Below are 23,950 nucleotides of genomic sequence, written 5' to 3'. Positions count from 1 at the left end.
CGATTTGTGGCGGTATGTATTGCGAGATGATCTGCATTGTGTTCCGCCTTCTGAGTTGAGTTGTGTGGTACAGTACTGGCCGCGTTTGCCTACGTAGCACAGTATGGTCACGGATAGGGGCTGCCATTGTGACTGTTTACATGATGTGCTGTTCAGGGGCGGGGGATTGGCTTTTGGCCGACTGGTGCCTGTCAGCCAGGTCGATTGGTGGAATGATGGGATGTTCAGAATGTGGCTGGTCACAGGTGACTGTGTTTGCGTGCGTTTGTTGGAGGGGGACTGGGGTCATGTCCATTGGAATAGCTTCTGTATTCATGCCATCTGTGCCCTGCAGCTCCCATCGGCCCCTCTTGGGATGAGCCTGGCTGCTCAGTCACTCTGCCAACTTGTGTGGTACATGCTTCTGCTGATGGTTGGTTTGTTTACTGGCAAGAGTACAGGGCTGGTGCAATCCCCCTCAGGATGCTGTTTTGGATGTTGCCTTGCGCTGGTGGCAAGCGATGGGGGACTACTGTTGTTTTGTGTCATGTGTTCTTGATTTTCATTTTGATGTATTGTACCTTCACATGCCTGTGCTGAATCAGTACGGCTATGGTGACATGCCGTACATGGATGCCCACTCACGGGGCGCTTTGAGCCCCTGCATGCATTTCTACGTTGGCATGCATGGGTGAATTGTAGATTTCACTGGTTGCATAGTGTGAGTACATTGCGCCTGCCAGGAGTTGTGCAATGTGGCCAGGGAGTGGAGTACAGGCACTCAGTGGGCCATTTACGGTTGGTTCACGATGCCGTATTTCTCGCCATGGCGGAATGGTACTTTACGACGTGCTTGATGGCGTTCAGTACATGTCCGCTAGGGTCAGAATTCGCGTACCGTTGCGCCATGGCGGTGATTCCGGTTTTGCAAGGCGCGCGTGCGCGTGCTTGGTGCAGTTAGCGTTGCCGTTCACTGCGGTGTCGCTAATGGCATCGTACTTTACGGTGACGGGTCATAATCGCAACGAGCGGTGTTCGATGGCGGTATTGCATTTCCGCCATCATTTTTCCATTTCCGCCAGGGTCGTAATGAGGCCCACTAACTGTCAAACCAGTAACGACGCGTAGGACTGGCCCCCACTCCCATAACCCAGGAAGGGGAGTTGTGGATTTGATAAAGCTAGAAGATTACACACAACAAGAGGTTGGGGAGATTATTACTTGGTTGAGGCAGAGAACAGGCGAGCCCTTGCTTACATGGATGATGCAAATGTTTGATAGGGATGCCGGGGGCCTCCAGATGTAGATGGCCAAGCTTTGCAGGTGTCTCTGTTGCACCTAGTGGCCCAAGGGTCTAACCGTAAGTATCCTATCACCACTGACCGGCCCAGTGAGGAAAATAAGTGGAACACATTGAAAGAGGCAACTCAAAAAATAAGGGAGCATGCCATGAAGGGGGCATTCATGTAGATTAATCAGTAAATATGGGGTGGTGTCACCTTCAGTGTCAAACAAAGATATGGTTATAAGAACCACCCAACCATCATATAAAATTGTCATTATGACTTTGTTAGTAGGTATGACTGGAAAACCAACTGATGAGGTGGATGATACAATTCGGCAACTATCAGACCTGGATGAATGGGTGTCATGACCCTTGGCCCTGGCCCTCACTGGCAAGTCAGCCTTCCAGTTAGGGCCAGGTCAAAGGCCTTAAAACCTCATCCAAGACTCATAACCATCATGAGGACCAACATTAGAATGGTACTATTTACTTGGGACTATTGAACTTGGGGGGGGGGGGTTCAGCCAACATGGAGGCACACACATAGCTCAGTAACAAGGAACTGAGCTATGCAGTCTAGTCTTTTGGGTGTGGCAGGCCTGGGACTACTTTACCTGGACTACTTTGGGTGTGGCAGGCCTGGGACTATTTTACCTGGACTTCTTTACCTGAGACTATTTAAATCGCACCCAAACAGCAGAACATGCCTTGCGTTATTCTGCTGTGGGCAGCGTAATGCTCACCAATGTCCAGTTCTTTGATGCCAGCTTACATGAAACACAGGACCTGCAGAGAGAGAAATAACACTACGAAACTTACCTGGAACAGTGTCCTGTCTTCAATCCATCGCTGACTTCAGTTCCACTCACCTGAAGGCAGGAACTCCATCATCCGGCACCGCATGCATCCTGGAATACCATAACCTGGAAAGAGGAGAAAGAAAGACAGGATTAGTAAGCGTTTACTCACGTTTCCTCCTGAATGAAGAAAGCCACACAATTCTTACCTGGGTAGTCATCTCCTGGTCAGTATCATTGCTGGAAGATTATGGCGCTCGGCGAGGAACATCGCAACCTGCAAAAAGAGAAAAGACACAGGTTAGCAATATAAAAGACGAAACAGCGCAGCGCATCGCGCATTACTCACCGGACAGCATCGCGCACACCGCGCTTTCACCTACCGGCCCATGCTCATTTTCAAACTGCATGACAACACCAAAATACCTTTCCATACCTAAAAGAAAAGAAGCAAGACATTATTATTCGAACTAAGAGGAACATAAGAACTGCATATAAAGACTGTAAAGCAGCAAACCTACAGAGTCGCAGCAGGCCTGGATTCCCACAGGGGAGGCTTGCAACAGTGAAGTAACTTGGTCGCTGCTCGCCCCCCACATCTACATGCCCCTGTCACGAGGAGCAGGACGGAGAATCCACCTTTCACAATATTAATACCCATCTTTAACCAGAGGCCTTACCAAGGGACCAGGAGAGGGTTCGAGAGTGCAAATCATCCAACCAGTGCTGGGTGGCGTCCCTGTGGATACCAGGTGAGCATAACAATGGGACGAAGTTAAGGATAGACAGAGAGAGAGAGAGGGGCACAGTGAGAGAAGAACGGAGGGCGGGAGACAGGATAGTAGAGACTCCTGGGTGTCAAGAACAGACATGCATTAATTTGTACACCGGTTATTGTAGGCAAATTGAAAATGTACCGGTGCATGTGCCTTTAGCCACAAAGTGTGTTTCTATGAAGCAATACCGCATTCCCGGTGGACTTAAGGAGATTTCAGACTCCATTAAGGGATATGTAGAAGCAGGAGTGTTACGCTCTGTTACTACTGTTTGGAATAATCCAGTCTGGCCTGTGAAAAAGAGGGAAGGGAGCTGGAGAATGACAGTGGATTATAGAGAATTGGAAAAATACACTCCTCCTTCAGTCCCTGCAGTCTCAGACGTTATCACTTTGAATGAGAAAGTACAAAAGTTTGAGGGAACCTGGTATGCCGTGCCATATTAGATTTAGCACATGCCTTTTTTCACTGTGCCAATTGCTAAAAAGTGGCAGGAGCAGTTTCTATTTTCTTGGAATGGGCCTCAGTATACCGTCACAAGGTTTCCTATGGGGTACTTGCACAGCCCAACCATTTGTCACCGGTTGGTGGCAGAACATTTGGAACAAAAAACATGTAAACCTGATGTACAGATTGCACATTACATTGATAACATTTTGATTGAGGGCAAAGATGAGCGAAGTGTGCGAAATCAGTTAGAAGTAATCATTGATGGGTTGAAGAAGGAAGGGTGGGAGATTAACCCTAACAAAATTCAAGGATCAGTTGAGACTGTGGCATTTCTGAGAATTCAGTGGCATAATGGGCATCGAGAGATGGTGCCCAAAGCCTGACAAAAGATACTTGAGTTTACAATGCCTGTGAACAAGAAACAAGCTTAGCAGTTCATGTGGCTGTTTGGGTTTTGGAGACATGCATATGCCACATTTAGGGCAAATATTTGCTCCACTCTAAAAAGTGAGGCGAAGGAAGTATGAGTTTCAGTGGGGAGAGGAACAACAGAGAGTATCTGACTTGGCAAAAGACACTGTGCAGCGCACATTTGATTTGTGGCCTTTCAAGTCAGGAGAAGTTGAGCTGAATGTGTCCGTACATGACAATTATGCTAACTGGAGCTTGTGGAAAAAGGAAGACAGAAATCAGGATCCCTTGGGATTTTGTAGTTGCAAATTACTCGAGGCTGGTTATAGATAAACTCCATGTGAGAAGCAATTTCTAGCTTGCTATTGGGCTCTTGTTGATACCGAGCAAATGACAGTGAGTCATGATGTACTGATCAGGCCTGAATCCCAATTACGCAGTGGGTTTTGAGTTCACCCTTAATGCGATTGTTGACGCTTGCATTGCAGATGCAACCTAATTCAGCTGAAGAGACTTTGTTATACTGGGAGATAACACCAGGTGCTTTAGCTCCATTTCGCACAACCTCAGAATCTTCAGGGGTAGAATTGCATTATCATCAAGAGATCAGGTTAGAACCAAGAGGTACAATAGCAATTGAAAGTGGGATTGGAGTACAGATTCCACCAGAACACATGGGATGGATTGCCCCTAGATCCGGATAAGCATTAAAGGGCATCCAAGTACTGGGAGGAGTAATAGATGCAATGAGAAATTAAAGCCATTTTAATGAACAGCAGAGACCAAGTGCTACCTATTCATAAGGGAGATAGGATAAACCAACTCATTGTCATACCTGTTAAATTGTGCATGATCAGAAAGGGGGAACCCCCTACACTGTTAACTACTCATGGGGATCATGGTTTTGGCTCATCAGACAGCATAGTACTGGGTGCGAAGGTGTGGGTGGAAAAACCAAGTGACCCACCCGTACCTGCGGATGTCATAGCGTCAGGCAAGGACCAAGTAGTCTTGGTAATGAAGCCTGGCAAAGAGAAATGGGACTATGTGCCAGAAGACAAATGTTATTTAAGAGAATGATTATTAACACTGATATGTCTTGCCTACTCGACTGGAGACTGGGCCTGAAACACAGGATTGGTAGAGTTTAACTCCCTATTGTCTCTGTGTGCTTCAACCCCTTCTTCTCCGGGGTCCAACCCTTCTCTTTGATCCACAGCTCACCTTGTTTTCTTGGAAAGTGCACTCTCCATCCTGCTTTCAGCGCAGGGGCGCGTTGATTGATGTGGGCTCGTTGCTGCCTAGTTACTTCACTGGCAAGAGTCTGACAGGTAAGTATAATGAGTCTTTTGAACAGTTCTCTAACTTTGTTCCTTTCCTTCCTTAGATGATGGCCGTTGTCCGGGGATGGCGACGTGCTGCTGAGATGAGTAGCTCTGAAGGTGAGTGAGAGCACGATGCGCGATGCGACCCTTTCGTATTTGTATTGAACAGAGTTCTTTTTCTGTGTTGTATAGGTGCTGCGACGTTTTCAGCATGGATGCCGGTTATGAACAATAAATGCGGTGGGTAAGCACGGTATGCGGCGCCTCTAGATGTTTCCACGCTAACCTGTAGTGACTTTTCCATCTTGCAGATGGATGAGAAGTTCCGGAGACAGAGTTCCCCCAGAGCGACTGAGATTCAGGTAAGCGTTTGAAGCTCGTACAGTCTTTAAAAAATAAGCGAAGATTTGCTGAATGCTTACTAATGCCTTTTTTCTGTTCTTTTCCCTTTTCTTTAGGAAGCGGCGTGCCGGGATGGGAATGACACCGCCGAAGATGCACGCAGAACAGAAGGAGCGATGAATGATGGGCAGAAGCGCCGCAAGGTGAGGCTGTTCCTAACGGTGTTCTTGTTCCTGCAGGAGCTGAGCGCAGAAGAAAGATGCAGGCCTACTGGAGACCGATCCGAACACGGTGAGTGTCACGCTGCAGGTGCAGAAAACACAAAGCATGTATCTCAGCCTGGGCATGGCTTAAATAGTCTCTGAGTATCCCAGGTGTCTCTGGGCTGAACCACACCCAAAAGACTAGACTGCACATGCAGTTCTGGGAACCGAAATATGTGGGGGCATCCAGCTTGTCCCCATCAATGCACTACAAGTCCAATCCCCAATGTTATCCTATGGGAGTGAGTAAGTCTGGTGCCACAAACTCCAAGTCTGACTCCAAGTGGGTCTTTGGAGGGATGGAGAGGCCCTTGAGGGCCATGTAGGTGATCGTGGCATGGCTCCAGCCTGACATCTTGTAGGGCTGGGGACATGAGGGGCAGGGATCATGACACTGACGTACAAAATGCAGGTGACTTGCTGACCGCATATCTATTAGCGGTGCTAATGCCTGCTTCAATTTTGAGACAGATTTTTTTTAGTTTTGCAGAATGATTCTTTATTGGAGGATTCCAATGTGCGCCAATCATTCTCTGTTTACAAATAGTGTAGGTGTTGCCAAGAAATAAACCAAAAGTGGAGAAACCTTGCTCAGATAGTGACATACAATGGAGGTGATTACGACCCAGGCGGTAAGGGTTAACGCCGTCGTTAACCCTTAACGCCTGATTCCAATTTTAACGGCTGCTTTAAATGTCATACGGCGTCTCCATTACTATTGATGCCTGGACGCCTTTGAGCTGTCAGGAAGATATAGTGTTCCCAACAGGTAACCAGTTGGGGACACTTTAAATCTTCTATCGATCTTCTGTCTATATCTATAGTTGTCAAAGTGTGTTTGTATGTTGGGGTTGGCTCCAGGTTGTGCATGGTTGTAATGCATTTGAAGGCATCTGTTTAATCCACCTAAAGACTGTGGAGAATTCATCAACCTTGTGGTGCAATTAGATCACAGATTACAAGACCGAAAAGTGGACCGGATAAGGTTAGACACTTGAGCTATGTATGTCCGGTCAATGGATAATGTTTCACGTACATTGGAAAACACGGTAGAACCCATGCAAATCCGAGGTGTACGGCCCCCTTTAACTAAAACTGAAAGAGACAAGAGAAGGCAACAGCAATTATGCTTATATTGCGGAAAATCAGGCCACTTCCTCAAAGAATGCCAAGTGAAACCACCAAGGGGAACTGTTGGAGCCACAGAGAAGGAAGATAATAACACAGAGTTGGAAAACTACCAAGCCCGGCAAGCGTAGGGGTCCGCTTGTCGAGCGAGAAGGATGAGCCACAGACCTCACACTTTGCATTACCAGCAATTTTGATCAATCACCAACAACCGTCTCGGATGCATGCTGTCGAAGCATACATAGACAGCGGAGAAGTTGGGAATTATGTAGACCAAGATCTGGCAGCAGTTGGGGCTTCCCATATGCTCTAAGTCGACTACTGAAAAAGTTACTACTGTTGATGGGACAGAAATAGCTTCTAGACCAGTAACCCAATGCACAGCAGCACTAACCCTACTGTGTCAGGATGGACACCGAGAATCTATTGCATTCGATCTCATCAAAGCTCCTCAGTTTCGACTAATCTTAGGGATGCCATGGTTGGTAGCTCACAACCCTCTAATAGATTGGCGTGCCAAGAAGTTGGCCTTTTCCGATTATTTTGCTTGCACTTGTTATTACCAAGAAAAGGGTAAAACAGACTTATGTACATCTGCTACTCCCAGTACGGCAGGCAATTGTACTAGGTGTGACTAGTACTCTACCAAATTGTGACTAGTACTCTACCAAATGAATACCAAGATTTTCAAGACGTGTTCCAGAAAGAACAAGCCAATACAATACTCTACCACCGCACAGGCCCTACGATTGTCAGATCGTCCTCATACCTGGTGCGCAAATTCCTTGTGGTCGAATCTATGCACTTATTGAAACAGAAAACTTCCATTTGAAATCTCATCTTGATCAGTACCCGGCAAATGGATTTATCCGCCCATCTAAATCACTGGCAGCCAGTCCCTTATTCTTTGTACCAAAGAAGGAAGGAGATTTGAGGACTTACATTGACTATCACGCATTAAACCAGATCACAGTAAAAAACCGTTATCCACTGCCCCTTATTCCCGAATTATTGGATCAAGTCAAAGACACCCAAATCTATACCAAACTGGACCTTAGGCGGGCGTATCATCTTGTTCGAGTGAAGAAAGGAGACAAATGGAAAACCGCCTTTCATACCAAATACGGCTTGTATGAATACCAGGTAATGCCTTTTGGACTTTGCAATGCTCCTGCTGCATTCCAGTACTTTATGAATGATGTTTTGCGGGACTTAATAGACGTTTGCGCCCTGGTTTACATTGATGACATCTTAGTGTATTCTGCTACAAAAGAAGACAATGTCAGGCATGTCGGCTCCGTCCTTACTAAACTCCGCCAACATAAACGGTATGCTAAACTTGAAAAATGCTCTTTTCATGTCACCGAAGTGGAGTTCCTCGGTTTTATCCTCACACCAAAAGGTATCAGAATGGATAGGCACAACACAAGGTAGATGCCATTCCTAACTGGCCATCACCAACTTCATTTAAAAGAATCCAGAGTATGTTGGGCTTTACAAACTGTTACCGGCGATTCATCTCAGATTTTTCCCAAATAGTGCATCCAATTACATCACTATTGAAAAAAAAAAACAATAAAAAGTTGCATTGGACCAAAGAAGCAGAGAAGGCCTTTCAAGAACTTAAGAAAAAAATCACTTCTGCTCCAGTTCTATGGCATCCTCGCCCAGACCTCCCTTATATAGTTGAAACAGATGCCTCTAGCATGGCATGGCTATGGGAGCTGTTCTCTCACAAAGGGACCCAGGAACTGGCCAGTTACACCCTGTGGCCTTCTGGTCACGAACATTCTCACCTCCCGAACTCAACTATGCTATCACAGACAAAGAACTCTTGGCTATAAAATCAGCTTTCAAGGCATGGTGGCACTATCTCCTTGGTGCTAGACATACTGTCACGTTCATAACTGATCATCGAAACCTGCAATACCTAAAAACAGCAAAGGCTCAATCATCCCGTGTGATCACCTATCGGCCAGGAGTCCGAAACGGAAAGGCTGACGCCTTGTCCCACATGGGTGTTGATGAAAAGGTATACATAACTCCAGATCCAGTAGCCATCATTCCAGGAGACAAACGCCTGGGTCTTACGACAACATTGACACAGGGTGAACTCCAAAACAAGATCCAACTCTTAATGGATCCCACTTTCTCACAAGAGTGGTGTACTGAAGCAGAACATTACACCATTAAAAACCAGTTACCTTATTTTAGGAACCGTCTATACTTGCCAAGTAAAGATTTACAAGAGCAGGTTATTTTGAGTTATCACGACTCCCTGATTGAAGGTCATCCTGGAATTGCCAAAACTCTATCTAAAGTAAAATGAAACTATTGGTGGCCCACATGGTGTAAAGACATCATACAATTTATCCAATCTTGCGGTGTGTGTGCACAAAACAAATCCCAAAGGCAGAAACCAGCTGGTCTTCTGCAACCATTGGAAATTCCTCCCGCACCATGGCACACACTGTCCCTTAATTTCATTACAGATCTACCTCCCAGTCAAGGATTCAACACCATCTTAGTAGTTGTAGACTTGTTCTCTAAAATGGCACACTTTATTCCTTTTAAGGGTCTTCCAAATGCATCCAATTTAGCAAAAGTATTCCTGGAGGAAATCGTATATGACTTTCCATCGGTCTTGATCTCAGATCGAGGTAGTCAGTTCATATCCAACTTCTGGAGGAAATGCTGTTCAATGGCCCATATTGACATTCAACTATCCACAAGTCACCATCCTCAAACAGATGGCCAAACAGAAAGAACAAACCAAACCCTCGAGCAATACTTACGTTGCATGTTACATCAAGTGGAAAGAAATTGGAAGGACTTGTTTTGGATAGCTGAATATGCCTATAATAATTCATTACACACCAGCACTGGACAAACCCCTTTCTACACTATATATGGTAGACATCCACGTACTTCAGAATTGGATCACCCAACCCCTTTGGAAAGGCCAGCCGTTAAAACCCTACATATGACTATTTCCCAGGCCTTCAAAGAATCAGCAGAACATTTACTCCAAGCCAAGAACATACAAAAGAAATTCGCTGACCAACATCGTAGTAAATCTCCAGACTATCAAATTGGAGACAAGGTCTGGTTAGCATCAAAATATGTGCCCATAAAAGGGACTCAGACCTTTCGTCCCCGATATCTGGAACCTTATTCTATTGAATCCATAATAAATCCAGTGGCAGTTAAATTAGCCCTACCACCCACTATGCAGATTCATCCTGTGTTTCACGTATCACTCCTGAATCCGGTACAAACCGGGACTCAGGTTACAACACCACCAAAACCAGTATTAGTTGACAGAGAATCAGAGTTTGAAGTAAAGGATATCCTAGACTCAAAATATACCAGATCCAAACTATACTACTTAGTTGATTGGAAGGGATTCGGTCCTCAAGACTGATCATGGGAACATAGTGAATACATCCATGCACCTCGCTTAATTAAAAAGTTCCATCAGAATTACCCAGCCAATCCAGGACCAGACAGATGTGCCACCGTGAGAGGGGCCTTGGGGGGGTGTGCTGTCATGACCCTTGTCCCTGGCCCTCACTGGCAAGTCAGCCTTCCAGTTAGGGCCAGGTCAAAGGCCTTAAAACCTCATCCAAGACTCTCTTGGAGTCAGTCCTGGCGCCTTCGGCGCCAGGCTCATAACCATCATGAAGACCAACATCAGAATCGGACTATTTACTTGGGTATATTTAACTTGGGGTGGTTAAGCCAACATGGAGGCACACACATAGCTCAGTTACAAGGAACTGAGCTATGCGGTCTAGTCTTTTGGGTGTGGCGGGCCTGGTACTACTTTACCTGGACTACTTTGGGTGTGGCAGGCCTGAGACTATTTTGCCTGGACTTCTTTACCTGAGACTATTTAAACCGCACGCAAACAGCAGAACAAGCTTTGCGTTATTCTGCTGTGGGCAGCGTAACCCTCACCGTGTCCAGTTCTTTGATGCCAGCTTACCCGAAACCAAGGACCTGCAAAGAGAGAAAGAACACTACGAAACTTTCCTGAAACGGTATCCTGTCTTCAATCCATCGCCGACTTCAGTTTACTCACCTGAAGGTACGAATTCCATCATCCAGCACTGCATGCATCTTGGAATACCATAACCTGGAAAGAGGAGAAAGAAAGACAGCATTAGTAAGCGTTTACTCACGTTTCCTCCCGAATGAACAAAGCCACACAATTCTTACCTGGGTAGTCATCTCCTGGTCAGTATCATTGCTGGAACATTATGGCGCTCGGCGAGGAACATCGCAACCTGCAAGGAGAGAAAAGACACAGGTTAGCAATATAAAAGGCGAAACAGCGCAGCGCATCGCGCATTACTCACCGGACAGCATCGCGCACACCGCGCTTTCGCCTACCGGCCCATGCTCATTTTCAAACTACATGACAACACCAAAATACCTTTCCATACCTAAAAGAAAAGAAGCAAGACATTATTATTCGAACTAAGAGGAACATAAGAACTGCATATAAAGACTGTAAAGCAGCAAACCTACGGAGTCACAGCAGGCCTGGATTCCCACAGGGGAGGCTTGCACCAGTGAAGTAACTTGGTCGCTGCTCGCCCCCCACATCTACATGCCCCTGTCACGAGGAGCAGGACGGAGAATCCACCTTTCACAATATTAATACCCATCTTTAACCAGAGGCCTTACCAAGGGACCAGGAGAGGGTTCGAGAGTGCAAATCATCCAACCAGTGCTGGGTGGCGTCCCTGTGGATACCAGGTGAGCATAACAATGGGACGAAGTTAAGGATAGACAGAGAGAGACAGAGGGGCACAGTGAGAGAAGAACGGAGGGCGGGAGACAGGATAGTAGAGACTCCTGGGTGTCAAGAACAGACATGCATTAATTTGTACACCGGTTATTGTAGGCAAATTGAAAATGTACCGGTGCATGTGCCTTTAGCCACAAAGTGTGTATCTATGAAGCAATATCGCATTCCCGGGGGACTTAAGGAGATTTCAGACTCCATTAAGGGATATGTAGAAGCAGGAGTGTTACGCTCTGTTACTACTGTTTGGAATAATCCAGTCTGGCCTGTGAAAAAGGGGGAAGGGAGCTGGAGAATGACAGTGGATTATAGAGAATTGGAAAAATACACTCCTCCTTCAGTCCCTGCAGTCCCAGACGTTATCACTTTGAATGAGAAAGTACAAAAGTTTGAGGGAACCTGGTATGCCGTGCCATATTAGATTTAGCACATGCCTTTTTTCACTGTGCCAATTGCTAAAAAGTGGCAGGAGCAGTTTCTATTTTCTTGGAATGGGCCTCAGTATACCGTCACAAAGTTTCCTATGGGGTACTTGCACAGCCCAACCATTTGTCACCGGTTGGTGGCAGAACATTTGGAACAAAAAACATGTAAACCTGATGTACAGATTGCACATTACATTGATAACATTTTGATTGAGGGCAAAGATGAGCGAAGTGTGTGAAATTAGTTAGAAGTAATCATTGATGGGTTGAAGAAGGAAGGGTGGGAGATTAACCCTAACAAAATTCAAGGATCAGTTGAGACTGTGGCATTTCTGAGAATTCAGTGGCATAAGGGGCATCGAGAGATGGTGCCCAAAGCCTGACAAAAGATACTTGAGTTTACAATGCCTGTGAACAAGAAACAAGCTTAGCAGTTCATGTGGCTGTTTGGGTTTTGGAGACATGCATATGCCACATTTAGGGCAAATATTTGCTCCACTCTAAAAAGTGAGGCGAAGGAAGTATGAGTTTCAGTGGGGAGAGGAACAACAGAGAGTATCTGACTTGGCAAAAGACACTGTGCAGCGCACATTTGATTTGTGGCCTTTCAAGTCAGGAGAAGTTGAGCTGAATGTGTCCGTACATGACAATTATGCTAACTGGAGCTTGTGGAAAAAGGAAGACAGAAATCAGGATCCCTTGGGATTTTGTAGTTGCAAATTATTCGAGGCTGGTTATAGATAAACTCCATGTGAGAAGCAATTTCTAGCTTGCTATTGGGCTCTTGTTGATACCGAGCAAATGACAGTGAGTCATGATGTACTGATCAGGCCTGAATCCCAATTACGCAGTGGGTTTTGAGTTCACCCTTAATGCGATTGTTGACGCTTGCATTGCAGATGCAACCTAATTCAGCTGAAGAGACTTTGTTATACTGGGAGATAACACCAGGTGCTTTAGCTCCATTTCGCACAACCTCAGAATCTTCAGGGGTAGAATTGCATTATCATCAAGAGATCAGGTTAGAACCAAGAGGTACAATAGCAATTGAAAGTGGGATTGGAGTACAGATTCCACCAGAACACATGGGATAAGCATTAAAGGGCATCCAAGTACTGGGAGGAGTAATAGATGCAATGAGAAATTAAAGCCATTTTAATGAACAGCAGAGACCAAGTGCTACCTATTCATAAGGGAGATAGGATAAACCAACTCATTGTCATACCTGTTAAATTGTGCATGATCAGAAAGGGGGAACCCCCTACACTGTTAACTACTCATGGGGATCATGGTTTTGGCTCATCAGACAGCATAGTACTGGGTGCGAAGGTGTGGGTGGAAAAACCAAGTGACCCACCCGTACCTGCGGATGTCATAGCGTCAGGCAAGGACCAAGTAGTCTTGGTAATGAAGCCTGGCAAAGAGAAATGGGACTATGTGCCAGAAGACAAATGTTATTTAAGAGAATGATTATTAACACTGATATGTCTTGCCTACTCGACTGGAGACTGGGCCTGAAACACAGGATTGGTAGAGTTTAACTCCCTATTGTCTCTGTGTGCTTCAACCCCTTCTTCTCCGGGGTCCAACCCTTCTCTTTGATCCACAGCTCACCTTGTTTTCTTGGAAAGTGCACTCTCCATCCTGCTTTCAGCGCAGGGGCGTGTTGATTGATGTGGGCTCGTTGCTGCCTAGTTACTTCACTGGCAAGAGTCTGACAGGTAAGTATAATGAGTCTTTTGAACAGTTCTCTAACTTTGTTCCTTTCCTTCCTTAGATGATGGCCGGTGTCCGGGGATGGCGACGTGCTGCTGAGATGAGTAGCTCTGAAGGTGAGTGAGAGCACGATGCGCGATGCGACCCTTTCGTATTTGTATTGAACAGAGTTCTTTTTCTGTGTTTTATAGGTGCTGCGACGTTTTCAGCATGGATGCCGGTTATGAAGAATAAATGCGGTGGGTAAGCACGGTATGCGGCGCCTCTAGATGTTTCCACGCTAACCTGTAGTGACTTTTCCATCTTGCAGATGGATGAGAAGTTCCGGAGACAGAGTTCCCCCAGAGCGACTGCGATTCAGGTAAGCGTTTGAAGCTCGTACAGTCTTTAAAAAATAAGCGAAGATTTGCTGAATGCTTACTAATGCCTTTTTTCTGTTCTTTTCCCTTTTCTTTAGGAAGCGGCGTGCCGGGATGGGAATGACACCGCCGAAGATGCCCGCAGAACAGAAGGAGCGATGAATGATGGGCAGAAGCGCCGCAAGGTGAGGCTGTTCCTAACGGTGTTCTTGTTCCTGCAGGAGCTGAGCGCAGAAGAAAGATGCAGGCCTACTGGAGACCGATCCGAACATGGTGAGTGTCACGCTGCAGGTGCAGAAAACACAAAGCATGTTTCTTAGCCTGGGCATGGCTTAAATAGTCTCTGAGTATCCCAGGTGTCTCTGGGCTGAACCACACTCAAAAGACTAGACTGCACATGCAGTTCTGGGAACCAAAATATGTGGGGGCATCCAGCTTGTCCCCATCAATGCACTACAAGTCCAATCCCCAATGTTATCCTATGGGAGTGAGTGAGTCTGGTGCCACAAACTCCAAGTCTGACTCCAAGTGGGTCTTTGGAGGGATGGAGAGGCCCTTGAGGGCCATGTAGGTGATCGTGGCCTGGCTCCAGCCCGACATCTTGTAGGGCTGGGGACATGAGGGGCAGGAATCATGACACTGACGTACAAAATGCAGGTGACTTGCTGACCGCATATCTATTAGCGGTGCTAATGCCTGCTTCAATTTTGAGACAGATTTTTTTTTGTTTTGCAGAATGATTCTTTAGTGGAGGATTCAAATGTGCACCAATCATTCTCTGTTTACAAATATTGTAGGTTTTGCCAAGAAACAAACCTAAAGTGGAGAAACCTTACTCAGATAGTGACATACAATGTCAACCAAGGCGATGTTTGTTATCGTATGACCTGTGAACCAAAAGAGGTTTGCAAATGTCAACAGCTGAACGTAACCAAAGAGAAAAACCTAACTGTTTTTGAGAAGCAGCTGTGTTCACATGCTCCAAGCTCATGTACCAGTGTCAATAACACCATGTTTTGCAATCATACAGTTGTAGCTGCTAGCCAGTTGAACCATGTGAAACTTCTGACAGAATGGCTTTTTTCATGTGGCAACACTAAATACATTTACATTCCAGCTAATATTTCCAGAGGACCATGTGCTTTTGCATGGCTTGGTGTAATTATGTTTCCTTTGCAATCAGCATTACATCGAATGTGAAGATCAACTTTTGAATATATAAGGATATGCCTAGACTGTGATTCAAATGGGCACCTGTTGTCAGAATCCAAAGTTTTAGCTCTTGCATATTAATTGGTGGGAGTTTGGGAATTAGCTGTTGGGGGATATAAATCATTAATTAAGCTAGCATTTTTAGTGATAAAAGGACTCAACCATACCTATCAGGTTTTAGAGGAACTGCTTCAAGATAACCAAACTACCAGAAAGTCAGCCTTGCAAAATCAAGCTTCTATTGATTTGTTGTTGAAACATAACCTAGGTTGTAATGCATTTGAAGGCATGTGTTTTTTAAATCCAAGTGACCATTCCCACTCTATTGAAAATCACATTCAAAGTGTGAAAGACTTAATGCAAGAGGTAACCCAACATCATACTTGGAATTGGTGGGATTGGTTGTTTTCTTGGATTTCAGATGCTGGAGGGACTCTGCGTTATGCCTTTGCTTGTATTTGTGTGATTATAATAATTTTTTGTTGTTGTTGTATTCAATGTATTTTTAACTTAGTTATGATGTTTTGTCGGTTTTAGAAGCCAACTCTAGTGCCACTGAGTTATGGAAGTCAAATGTCCAAGGGTGGATTGTAATGCTTTTAACTAAAAGATGGCACCTATGTGTAGTGCATTTTGGGTGGGTCCAGATCCATAATGGACATTTGCTCCAGGCCTCAGTGGAAGCTGCAATTGATGCAAACTCTTCTCGTATTATTCCACTGGTAAACATAATTTCAGTGCTGCCTATTGCTTATGTTATTTTGCATTGCTCCAAGGACACGTTGGACAGAAGATGCACACATAGGCTAGAATTTGCCGATGCCAGCTGGTACCTGATAATGTTGTTATAATAATAATAATTTAGCATTTATATAGCGCTACGAACCCTCAGGTATCTGAGCGCTGCTTATTATTACCCATGGTGTGTGGTGCTCATTTATCGACCTCGGAAGAATGAAAGGCTGAGTTTGGCCCAGCCGGGATTCGTACCTGCATTAGCAGGCTCTGCACAGATGTCAAAACGAGCACTCTACTCGCTGTGCCACTTGACCAGGAATTTGCTAAAGCCGAAGAGAAGTTATGAAGTTGTTTTTTGCTGCTTTCTTGAGAAATGGAAGAGTTTTGCCTCTTGCGGTTACCATGGGTCGCTCCGGCCGGGGGTCCATGAGAACTGTCAACAGGTAGAGACTTGGAAAGCCAGACAGTTCTGGAAAATGCCATCACGCATTTGCGGATGGATTAAAAGGAGGGGCGCCAGAGCAGGCAGACAGAAAGCTTCACAGGAGGATGGACGCATCGCTCCAGGCCTGTTGATGCCAAGATCTCTCTGCCTGCCTGTTTGGGAGCTTGTCAGGGACTGCTAGCGATATGAGGGTGTGCCTTGCAGCTGGGGAGGCTGGTTGCAGCGTGTGCCAGCGAGACCAGCTGCAGCGTGTGGATCCCAGCGTCATCAACAGTTGTCATAGCGGCAGGGGTCTCTTCCCCCCCATCCGCATGGTGAGGATGCCCCGTTGTGGCATAGCAATAACCATGCAGTCACTGCTTTGGCTTGCAACTGCCGAGCGGAAACTCGCTCGACACCTTTATTGGTGCGGGTCATCCTGAACATGTGACTCAGCACGAGCGCAGTGGCTCGTTGCTGACATCACAACAGTATACAGGACTGAACACGGAACAAAAAGTGGCCCTAGATCTTTTTTTCCCCAAGTGGCCCCATCTCACACTGTGGGAGTGAAAGTACTGAAAAAGATCTTGGGAAGAGTTAGGATGTTCTCTCTCCATGAAAAAGGGGCTCAAATGCTGAACAGTAATCACATGTGTCTATATCTATATGGATTAAAAGTAGCATGGCGTAACAAAAAATTGAAATGTAACATCTATTTACTGAGAGGACGAACATGCTGGAAGCTTCAAACACTTTGTTTAAAAAAGATTGAAGGGCATTGTGCAATGAAAAGAGGGGAAGGAAAGTGTTTTTGATGGGAAGAGAGTGTAAGAGGCACAGAAAAACAGGCAGCATCCACCTTAGTTTGCTGATGCAGCACTGAACACTCCTGAAAGGCTACTTTAAAGCGCTAACCAGAAGAGTGCTCAGAGAAAGATCACAGGCCTTGCTTGTAACCAGTGGACCCATATGCAGACAGAAGGAAAGAAAACACAGACCTGGGTGTAACATACATATCCCCCTCCCCAGGTAATACACGACAACATAGGGTGAGTGTTGGCAATAAAAGTCTGTGAAATTTTGTTGCACAAATTGTGGTAATAACCAACATAATCATAATTACGGTAACCATAATATGATGTACTTTTGGGCACCGGGTCCTGAGGTTGCCCCCTCTGACCCGTGCCGCCTTCCTTGTCCCATGTCAGTGTGGTCACCGTACGGTGTCCTGACTTCTTTCTCTTTCTTCTCTCCCTTTTTCTAGGGTGGGAGAGTAATGGGAAAAAGAAGAGAGAGACTCTGCATGTGCAGTGTACCTTATGTTTGGGTTCCCCGTGCAGGGTCCCAAACTGATTTCTGCCTTTCTGCTACAACAGCAGCTCCCTAGATTGCACCCAGGGGTTGGCCCTGGGTCTTTGTTGTACCTGTGTGGGGTGCTGTGTAGCCAGCCTCCCGGCCGGCTGGCGCCAACGGCATCTGCACCCTGGGGTGCTTGGCCTAGTTGCTCCCTGCCTATTTCCTGGCTCTCTCCTGCCTCAGGTGCTTAGCACCTCTTTGTGTGGAAGGGCAAGGTGTTGTTTTCACCTTGCCCTTCATTCTTCCTGTTCGGGTTGGCGGCGGAGTGGCTGCCCTCAGGGGGGACATGAAAGCGCGATGATGGGGAGAGGGGGAGCAGCACCATGTGGTGCACCCATGCTCGGGCTGCCCCCGCCCTCTCCCTGGCTTGTGATCCATGGGGCACAGGTTACCTGCCCCCACCTGGTACCCTTGCGGCGCTGGCTAGTAATGTGATTTAAGGCTATTTTCCAAGTGTCTGCTAGTCATGGGCCTAACCTTCAAAGTGACCCCAGAGAGACTATATCTGCGGTAAACTCTGCCCGGAGATGCAATAGCTGACAGTAGAGACTAGTGATGATGGGTTTAAGTAATAATAACAATTGTGAAATAGGCAATCCCTGGCAGAAAGTGAACAATGACTGATAGTTAAGCAGTGTGTGTTTCAGAGCAAACAGTGTCTGTCTGACATGCTAGACTTGTGAATGTGATGCATCAGAAGGCCTTCAAACAGGAAGTCTTCCCAATGCAAACTCCAGCCACTGGAGGAGTAGAGTGACAGGTTTCAGCTAAACAGGGGCTCTACTTTTGGCCTCATTCCCAGTTTGACCCAGCGGTAAAAAAGTGACACTAATTATGTTACCAACACTTTTTTGGCATTAACAGAATTACCACAATTTTTACTGCTCTGCCAAATTCCGAGTTTGGTATTAAAGTGAAGGATTTAACATGGGTAAATACTCCACTTTAACACAAACAATTGGTGGAATTACCGGAGTGAAATTACTGCTCACAGTAATTCTGGCAAAATCCCCATGGAGTCCTCTGGGCTCGAATAATGATGACTAACACTGCCTTACCACCACTTGTAATCCCATGCTAAACCTCTGGGACCAAGTGGCAGTAACGGTAACAGATTCTGGCGATAATTCAACACAATTACCATGGAATTGCTACCAAACTCGGAATGAGGCTTTTTGTCTTGGTATCGCTGTGGTTCATATCCCATAAGTGTGCGCTTGCTCATTGGTCCCACCTATATTTCCACTCTTTAGGGCAGGTTCAAAGATCCTTCTTCTAGCTAGGGGTTTGCCAATTGGCCTTGTTTGTATGGGTAGAGGTGTCCCTAACCAGGGATCTGCTAGTTTAGGCCAAGCCTTGGTTTTTAGTAGGTCAAAGTACCCTTCTGACTATTCCTCCTAATAGTGCTTGGTGCTTAATGTCACACCAGGGAGTTCTAGAGCAACATGCAGTAGCATGCAATTTCTGCAAACTGAGCTCATGCATGTAGCACTTGTTCTCTCTGTGACAGATCAATGGTTAAATGATATCATTGGTCTTTAGTGTATCACACTATGTGTGTTTGCATTTGCATCTGCTACAGCCACACACCATCCTCTTAGAAAAGGTGCTTCGCATGTTCCCGTGACTATAGTTCAGCAGCAACGTGCGCTCTGTGGAAGCAAGACGACACCAAGCAACAAAGGTTCGATCCCTGGGTCTGCACTTAGAAACCTCTGGGTGTTTAAGCACATTATAAATATGCAACTAAGACACACACAAAAAAAACAATTACGCAACTAAAATTTTTAAAAAAACCATTGCTGTAACAGCGTTAAAAATGTAAAATAAATAAATAAAATGGTAGGGGTGCATCACTGCTAAACCGACATGATTTGTCTACAGCGGTGCTACACTCCACTCGACTCCACTGCACTGTTCCCCGCAAACAGCAACCACCAATCTCCCTCAACCAAGGGCTCAATACTGTATGCATGTAACAGATTGCTTTGTTATATACTTGCTCTCTGGCATAACCAATTGGTGTTGGGGGTATGAAAATATGAATAGATGTCTGACTTAATAAACAAACTAGATTCATGTGTGTGGAAACATTTCATTATGTCTACAATGGGCCCTATTCTTGTGCTAGATGGCATCAATTATCAAAGATGATAAGCAATGTTATTATGTGTTACTTAGGGGATGAGTCTTGCCTTTGTATTATACACTTGAGTTAGCAGTGTACAAATAACTCAAATCATCTAATACAAGCAAATTAGTTTGCAATACAAGTATGTTCCAGGCTAGTATTTGGATTCCCATTTTTTCTGAAAGCTCCAATTGATATAAAGATTAAATCCTGCTCTGCACCGCACAGAAACCATCATCCAGGCTCTCCACTAGTTTTGCTCTTAAGTATCCCTCTTTTGCAGGGCTGCTGAAAGATTGCCTACCGTAGCAAGTTAGGATCCATCAAAGGACAATTCCCTTCCTTGCTGGGGTCCACACACAGGAGGTTTGTAATACTTGACTCAGTTGTTTCGGTGGATTTCTAAAATCTGTCCTGGTGGACAGTTTTTAGGAGGCCACCCTAGTTACAGTGAAGAGGGGCACTCTGGGAGGTTAGCCAAACTCAATCAAGGTAAGCGTGGAGAGTAGACAAGGCTAAGTCTCAGGGGAGGTGAGTGGGGTCAGGGGTCCACAATGAGTCCACACAGTGAAATATGATTAATGTTGATGAGTCTTGAACCGCACATTGTTGCCACTTGTGTGGTCCCTTCACGCCTTGGCAGCTCTGCAATGGAAGGTTTGTTAGTGTGATTGAGAGGGAGAAGATCTAGAGAACTTTGGTCTGCTGTTGGCAGCTTAAGTTCAGAGAAACCGGTGATTGAGCGTGTGACAAATCAACTTCCGGGGCACCAGTGCTCCAGGGATAAATATAGGTTTCTAAACCATCAATCATCCCTACACCTCGAGTACACCAGAAGGGATCTGAACAGATTGGAACACAAGTCAATTATAAACCTCCTTGTACAATTTTGGTAACGTGGACAGAACGGCAGGCTTATCTCTGCAAGGTCGTGGATCGTTAGTTAGTTGCAACACAGCAAAAATACAATTATTACCCAATGATAAAAGGGACTGTCGAGTCAAGGTTTTACTACAACAGACAGTTCTAGCATATTACAAGATACAACCAACCCTTTAAAGGAACACAGAGGACAGACAGTTTCACGAAGGAAAGGGATGCACTCTGGATACTGACAGGAGGGTAGTTGGTAAAGTAATCAGTCTTACTGTTCAAGGTTATTTGGTTTTAGCACCAAGGGGCAAAGGGTCGTAACTGTCTCATGGGGCCTTCAGAGAAGGACCAGGGGTCAGAACCACAATGTGCCTGGTGCTTAAGATGTTCTTGATGCTCAACAGCATTGAGGCGGTTTCACTGCGCTTTGCAGCTCTTGAGACAGAATTAGAGGCAGGGAGACAGCTGTGAGCATCAGGCAGCAGGCAGTTCGACAAGCGAGACTGGACGGACGGCCATATGAGTCCTTCTTACTCCTTTCAAAATTGTCGATGATCTGCTAAGTGAGGGGTTCAGCCCCATTTTAAAGCCAAATGGGCCGCAGTGATTGGTACTGGCTATCTCAGCCTTAATGACCCATTCCTGGGTCCCCTCCAACAATCTTCTGTTAAGCATGAGGTCAGGACCAGAGTGCTCTGCAACAGGAAAGGTAAGGGGTGACAACATATACCTAAGTCCCACCCATCTTCCTGTCTGTTGTAGATCAAAGTGTCTCGCTGGTTAACTGAGCCCTCTGTGACTTTTGATTAAAGCCCCGGTCTCTCTTGAAGTTTGTGACAAGAGCAGACTTCCTGTCTCCCTCAATTCACATATTTCTCCCCTCTGAAAGGGGTCCACTCTGCAGGGGTACCTTTCAAACAGAGGGGTGGTAACTAGCTTCAAGTTGACACATAGCATACCAAAGGGGTGTTAGACCCACTGACCTGTTGTCTGTCCAGCAACCAAGCACCTTCCACCAGCTTGCCTCAATTATGTCTCATTAGTATGCACTGCCACCAGCCGAAATAAACAATAGGAAAGCAGATCCAGGGAGCCTTTGGTATTTTAACTAGGCTACCTATGGCTGGAGGAAGGTGTGCCTTCCCCCTTCTTGAGATGCTTTGATGTACCCATGGCTGTCACATTCTAGCTGAACGTGACAGGGGTGGACGGCGCCTGTAGGCTGTGTCCTCCCAGAGTACACATGACTATGCATTTCGTGCGGTGAGCAGAGAAAATGTGTCCAGAGTGGTCTCACACATTTTTGGAGGTTGAGCTCCCATCATTCATTTTCATTATCATTATCAAAAAGCCCAGCCGAGCACACATTCCCTGTGCAGATGGTCGAATTCCTCACAGAGCGTAGGTGCGTTTTCAGATTGGTAGCCGTCATGTGGTGGTGAGGTATGTTTGTCCATGGTTTGGTTTCATATTGGGTGTTGTGAAATGTGTGTGGTTTGTCGTGCGGTAGAGGTATGGTTTTGTTTAGTTCAGAGTTTGAGACCGAGTATGTAGAATGGTGATATTTTAGTATGGTTAGTTAGGAACAACACAGTTCCAACCTTCAACAACGCATCCAAGAGCGATACATTTCCTACCCCCAACAGCCAGTTAAGTAAAGTGCAGCACATTTCCTGCCCTCGGTAAACCATCCAAGTGAGATACATTTCCTACCCTGAACAACCAGTTAAGTGCATCACATTTCCCACCCCCAGCAAACATCTAAGTGCAATACATTTCCTGCCCCAAACAACCAGATAGGTACAGCACATTTCCTGCCCCCAACAATCCATCTAAGCATGATACATTTCCTAGCCCCAGCAATCCATCTAAGTGCGATACATTTCTTACCCCCAACAATCCATCTAAGTGTGATCCATTTCCTACCTCGGCAATCCATCTAAGTGAGATACGTTTTCTACGCCCAACAATCCATCTAAATGTGATACATTCCCTACCCCCAACAATCCATCTAAGTGTGATACATTTCCTAGCCCCAGCAATCCATCTAAGTGCGATCCATTTCCTACCTCAGCAATCCATCTAAGTGCGCTACATTTCCTACCCCTAGCAATCCATCTAAATGCGATACATTTCCCACCCGCAACAATCCATCTAAGTGCAATACATTTCCTACCCCCAACAATCCTTCCAAGTGCGATACAATTCCTAACCCCAACAATCCATCTAGGTGCGATATATTTCTTACCCCCTGAGAACTTTACAACACCACAAGCTGGGACTTTGTTTTATATTTATATCTTGGAAAGGAACTGAGACCTGGGGAAGGGAGTCATTCTTCTTGACCAAGAAGATACACTACCTCTTTAATATTAGTTACAAGTGTGATGGACAGAAGAAGGCATTTTGACACATGACGGTGAACTCTTTTCATTTACTTGGACATTCTGACAGAATCCTTAGTTTATTAGTTGAGGAAGTGAAACTCCTCTTGGAGTCAGGGAGGGATAGGTTTCCTCTCTATTTTTGCAAAATAAAGGTTTATGCAACAAGCAGGCCACCTGTGTGTCAGTCTGCCCGTCTGCACACTTACAACTGACTGTTGCTGTAGTGTTCCCTTTCCTATTGGTGTCTTGGGCAAAGGTTCATGGCAGAGTACTCTCATCTGCCTTCAACTATCTCAATTGGTGGCGGTTCATGCCCACCCAAACCAGTGGCTGGCTCCAACTATCTTATGGGTGTATATGCTGGTTTGAAATGTGGTTTTGCAAATTGAGTTAATATGGAAATTTTTACTTTACCAAAACAGACAAAATGTAGTTAGGAGCAGTGGAACAAAATGTAGTTAGGAGCAGTGGTAGAGTGCAGGTTTCGGGGAGTAATTGTCATTCACTTCCAATACAGAGCATGTAATTTTATAGGTTTTGTTGGGAGGGATTTTCAAAGTCACTATCTGGGATAGGACCTGGAAAAGTCAACCAAAGGTTAGCAAGTTTTGTTACAGCCCCAGTTGAGCAAATTCATGCTCTTAGGTAGACGTGACCAAGCTGAACTAAGGAGGAAGGGGCACTATTGTGTAGCACAGCTACCACTCACCAGAACAGTTAAGTTAAAGACCCACACAGAGAAGTTATACAATAACAA

The sequence above is a fragment of the Ambystoma mexicanum genome, chromosome 9, assembly GCF_040938575.1.
Source record: "Ambystoma mexicanum isolate Mex_15411 chromosome 9, UKY_AmexF1_1, whole genome shotgun sequence".
Lineage (NCBI taxonomy): Eukaryota > Metazoa > Chordata > Amphibia > Caudata > Ambystomatidae > Ambystoma > Ambystoma mexicanum.
This window is presented reverse-complemented; position numbering follows the sequence as displayed.